The sequence below is a fragment of the Mustela nigripes genome, chromosome X (assembly GCF_022355385.1).
Source record: "Mustela nigripes isolate SB6536 chromosome X, MUSNIG.SB6536, whole genome shotgun sequence".
Lineage (NCBI taxonomy): Eukaryota > Metazoa > Chordata > Mammalia > Carnivora > Mustelidae > Mustela > Mustela nigripes.
The window spans coordinates 24,552,397-24,558,621 of NC_081575.1; positions in this window are offsets into that span (position 1 = coordinate 24,552,397).

Here is a 6,225-nt window from a genome sequence, read left to right on the forward strand (position 1 = left end):
TAAGAGGTTTTATGTAGGCCATATGATAAGTACAAAGCAAAAACCTGTAGTAGATATATAAAAGATAAAGAAAAAGGAATCTAAGCATACCACCACAGAAAATTCATGGATTGCCAGTAAAACACGGTTCAGAGGAATATATATAGCTGTAAACACATATATTGGAAAAAATAAATTTATAAAATCAGTGCCCCAAGATTCCAACGTAAGAAGATAGAAAAATGACAAAGTAAATGAAGTTGAACAAAGGAAGTAATAAAAATAGGAGCAAATGGTATTTGGTTTTCTCTGACTAATCTCACTTAGCATTATCCCCTCTAGCTCCATCATGGAATTTAAGAAACAAAACAAATGAGCAAAGCAAAAAAAATAAAATAAAATTTTTAAAAAAGAAGAGAGAGAAACAAACAAAGAAACAAACTCTTAACAATAGAGAGTAAACCCTATGGTTAGAAGAGGACAAATGAGTAGGGGGTAATAGGTGAAAAAGGTGATGAGGATTAAGGAGTGCACTTCTTGTGATGAGTGCTAGAAGATGTATGGAATTGTTGACTATATTATACACCTGAAACTAATATAACTCTGTATGTTAACTGTACTGGAATTAAAATGAAAATTTAATAAATAGGGGCACATGGGTGGCTCAGTTGGTTAAGAAAATGAATCCTGATTTCAGCTCATGTCATGATCTCAGGGTTGTGAGATCAAGCCCTGTGGGCTCTGATCTCAGCAGGGAGTCTACTTGAGATCTTCTCTCTCCCTCTCCTTGTGCCCCTTCTCCCTCTCCAGAGTAAATAAATATTTTTTTAAAAACTTAATAAATAAAAAAATAGAAGCAGATATTAAGGGCATAGAAATTTTTTAAAACTAATAAAAATAGCAGATTCAAGAATTTCTAAGCTTTTCTTTGAAAAGAGCAAGATCATTGTTTAAGCTCTTGATAGAGTGCTCAAAAACCAAAAGAATAAAATTACCAATATCAGGAATGTTAGAAGGTATATCACTAAATAACCTACAAGTATTAAAAAAGTAATAAAAATATTATTTCTAATTTTGTGTAAACAAATTTGACAACTTAGATAAATGGATAGATCCTTGAAATATACAATGTTTCAAAATTAACAGATTAAATATCTTAATATTAGCTAAGATGAGAGTTTTTATAAAATGGAAATCAGAAAATCCTAAAATGAGAATTGATTAGTTAATTAATGAGAATTAATTTCCTATATCTACTAATAAAATAAAATTCATTATAAAAAATCTTTCCTCAAAGAAAACTCCAGGTCAAGAATACTTCAGTATTGAATTCTATGAAACTTTTAAAGAAATAGTAATGTGAATCCTATATAAACTCAGAAAATGGAAGAGGCCAAATACATTGATATGAGAACCTGAAAAATATATAACAAAAATCTTACAACTCAATAATATATTTTTTAAAAAACCCATTAAAAATAGAGATAAAACATTTAAACTTACACTCACCTAAAGAAGTCAAGCAGAGAAAGTCAATTATCATATGGATTCACTTATTTGTGGAGCATAACAAATATCATGGAGGACAAAGGGTGTTAGAGAGGAGAAGGGAGTTGGGGGAAATTGGAAGGGGAGGTGAATCATGAGAGACTATGGACTCTGAAAAACAATATGAGGGGTTTGAAGTGGCAGGGGGGTGGGAGGTTGGGGTACCAGGTGGTGGGTATTATAGAGGGCACGGATTGCATGGAGCACTGGGTGTGGTGAAAAAACAATGAATACTGTTTTTCCTGAAAATAAATAAATAAATTTCTTAAAAAAATAAAAAAATAAATAAATTTAAAAAAATAAAGAAGTTACATGAAAAGTCAGGAATCATATAATTTATCTTTAGAGATATACAGATTAAAGCTACTGTTACCAACCCTCAATCTGGCTACAGTTAAAATAATAGGCATTATCAGTGTTGATGAGAATGTAAAATGGTACAACAACAATGGAAATGAGTCTGGTAGTTTCTTCTACATTCATCTACACTATAATCTATTAATTCTACCCCTCAGTCTTTCACAAAAGAAATGAAAGTACATGTCCTATAAAAACAGTTGTACTAGGATTTTTCATAACAAGTTTTTTCATAATAGTCAAAAACTGGAAACCACCCAGGTGCTCATCAATAGGAGAATGGTAAAACAAAGGGTGGTTTGTTTATACTGTAGAATATTGTAGTGATGAAAATAAGACATAAAGTTCTTAGTTAAATAAGCCTTCTACAAGGGTATGTACTATGTGATTCTAGTTACAGAAAATTCTAAAGCAAGCAAAATTAATTATGTTTGAAAAAAAGTTAAAATGGTAGTGTTGGAGGTCAGGAGTAGACACATATCATGGAAGGGGTATAAGAAAGTTTCTGGTATTGCTAATGTTCCATATTTGGGGTGGATTTAGATTAAAAAGGTGTATGAATTTGCCACCTAAATATACACAAGATTTGTGTTTTTCATTTGAGTAAATTTTAAATAGAAACACTATTAATAAGTTTTGAACCCTAGCTGATATGCATTCTGAAATATTTATAGTGATATATACTAATGTCCACAAATTATTTGAAAATATTCCAAAACTCAAGTGGACTAATAGACGACAGATTTTGAAAAGATAGATAAGTGATAAATTACGTGTAGTAAAATATTACTGGTGGAATCAAGGTGGTGGATACATGAGCATTCACTCTAAAATTCACTAAACTGAACTGGATGTTTGAAAATTCTAATGCGTTTCTAATTATTTTTAACATAATAAATATGATGTTAAAATAATTTAAAAATAATAATGAGAATGTTCAAAACTAAAAGAGAATATTATTTATATTACAAAATTAGGTTCGTCCACGTTGCAAATGGTGAAATTTCCTTTTCAAAATAATATTCCATAGTATCCATATACCACAAGTTCTTTTTTTTTTTAGATTTGATTTATTTATTTGACAGAGAGTGAGAGAGAAAGCACAAGTAGGGTGAGCAGCATATAGAGGGAGAAGCAGGCTCCTCACTGAGCAGAGAGCCCAACATGGGGCTCGATCCTAGGACCCTGAGATCATGACCTGAGCCCAAGGCAGGCGCTTAACTAACGGAGCCACCCAGAAGCCCCATATACCACAATTCTTTTATGTATTTATTTATCAGGTCGTTTCCATGTCTTGGTTATTGTGAATAATGCTGCAAGGAACATAAAAGAGATACCTCTCTTAAATAGTGATTTAATTCCCTTCAGATAAAGACCCAGAAGAAAGATTACTAGATTATTTGATAGTTTTATTTTCAGTTTTTCGAGGAATGGCCATCCTTCTGGTTGTGACGTGAAATCTCATTGTGGTTTTGATTTGCATCTTCCTACTGATTTGTGATGTTCAGCAACTTTTTATATACCTGTTCCTAGAAGACACAATGCTTAGTGAAGTAAGTACCTCTCTCACACACACACACATACACCTGCGTTATCTTGCTTACATGTGAAATCTAAAAAAAAATAAAAATAAAAACAAGGGCACCTGGGTGGCTCCGTGGGTTGAGCCTCTGTCTTTGGCTGAGGTCAAGGTCTCAAGGTCCTGGGATGGAGCCCCGCCTCAGGCTTTCTGCTCAGCAGGGAGAGTGCTTCCACCCCCCCCCCCCGCCAACTTGTGATCTGTCAATTAAATAAAATCTTTAAAAAAAATGAAATACACTGAAGCAGAAAGTAGACTGGTGGTAATAAAGGGAAGTGGAGAAGATGGGGAGATATTGGTCAAAGGGTACAAAATTGCAGTTATGCAAGATAAATAACTCTAGAGATCAAATATACAGCATGATGACTACAGTTAATAATACTGATTACTAGAAATTTATTAAGAGAGAAGATTTCAGCTGTTCTCATCAAAAGCAAAAAAAGTGAGGAAATGATATATTAATTAGCTTGACTGTAGTAATCATCTCACTTATATGTATATCATTCATTGTGTTGTGTGCCTTAAATATATATGATATTTATTTTTAAAAATTTTTAAAGAAAGTAGTGTTGAATTTAAAAAAAAAGAAAATTTAGTGAGTTCTGTAACACACTACCATTTTGTGTATTAAATATACACACAAAAAAGTACTAATGTTTTAGAACACTGAAAACATATCAGAGGAATATATTGAACATACTAAAATGGAAGACTATGAGGAAGATGGGAATTGAGATCAGGAAATAGTAAGAGTTGCCTTGTATAGATTGATGAAGAGAGTGTGCCATGGATACTTTACCTGTACTTAAAGCTCCAGGAAAAATAAAAGAGAGAGAGAAAAAGAAAACCTAATGTGGAAGTAATTTCCTGTTCTTTAACAATAGCTATAGACATTCTTTTTTCCTAATGCAAAGCTTGAAAAGTGTTTTAGAGTCAAGGTTGACAAATGCATAGTCAAATATTAATGTTATAACTCAAGCCATGTTTTGGTTTATATTTTTAACATTATTTTTATTTATTTTTTAATTTTATTTTATTGTATTTCAGTGTTCCAAAAGTCATTGTTTATGCACCACACCCAGTGCTCCATGCAATATGTGCCCTTCTTAATACCCACCACCAGGCTCACCCAACCCTTCCCCCTCTCCCCTCCAAAAACCTCATTTTGTTTCTCAGAGTCCACAGTCTCTCACAGTCTGTCTCCCCTTCCCATTTCCCATAACTCACTTCTCCTAATATTACTTTTTAAATCATATATCAATTTGGGGTGCCTGGCTGGCTCAGTAAGCTAAATAACTGCCTTCAGTTCAGGTCATGATCTCAGGGTCCCGGGATTGAGCTTCATGGTGGGCTCCCTGCTCAGCAGGGCTTCTGCTTCTTCCTCTTAGTCTTCTTTTGTGCTTTCCCTCTCTCTCTATTTCTCTCTCGCTCTCAAATAAATAAATAAATAAATAAGCGCATGGGATAAGATGAGCCGTGGGTGTTATACTGAACCAATGAACTATTGAACATTATATCAAAAAACAATGATGTACTATACCTTGGTTAATTGAATTTAAATTTAATAAATAAATAAAATCTTTTTAAAATCATATTTTAATTTAATTTCCTTCATGATTTTAATATATTATGCAATAAGACCCTAACCTTAATTACAATGTCTGGGATATAGGAATAATTTATGTTACTAATCTGCCAAAAGAAAAAAAAAAAGGAGAATTAGAGAAGCATCTTAGACATGGATTGAAATGGAAACACTTTTTTCTTCCTCTGGTTTCAAGTCAAGTATAAATATTAGGGCCAGTTTATTTTATTTAGCAATATCTTAAGTAAAATTTTATATGAAGACGAGACACTTCGTTCCTGCTCTTTTATCATACATTCCTTTTTGTGTAGAGTAGTAGCTAAGTGATTTAATGTCTGATGAATACAATACAAACAGTAAATTCCACTTTTGCTTATAAAAACCTGGAACTGAAATGTTAGTTTGTCTAACCTTCAGTCTACTATGAGAATGATATAGAAATAGGTATCTTCAAGGATCTGAGTAGTCACTGGCAGAAGGCAATCATCCCCTATTGATGACATATATGTATACATCTCTGTAGCTTAATCTACAAATAATTTAATTCATAATGTATTTTTTTTGGAGTTTATGTCATTTTCCTTCTCAGGATATTGCCTTATAATAGAGATAGGCCAATAAACACCTCTTAATTGTACTACGGTCTGTGGAAATTTCAAAGGAACCAGAGGTCATAACCCAATCCTTATGGAGATGCTTAATCTAATGGGGAGATTAAACAAACACAAATAAAGACAGGTAATGGAAATACAACCTGCCACAGTTATCCAAACCTGTCCAGGAGAAACACCTCACAATTATATTTAGAGACAAGATCCTGACTATGTAATAGCTCTGCCCTTTGATTCCTGGAACTGAGAACAGGGCCTTACATTAAGAATTAGAAAACCTGGATTTTGTTTCCAAAGTACAGTTCCTTTACCTCTTTGGTTAGGTTTATTCCCAGGTTGCTTATGGTTCTTGGTGCTATAGTAAATGGAATTGATTCTCTAATTTCCCTTTCTGTGTTTTCATTGTTAGTGTATAAGAAAGCCACTGATTTCTGTTTCTTAGACTTTATATTCTGCCATGTTGCTGAATTGCTGTATGAGTTCTAGTAGTTTGGGGGTGGAGTCTTTTGGGTTTTCCATATAAAGAATCATGTCATCTGCGAAGAGAGAGAGTTTGACTTCTTCAT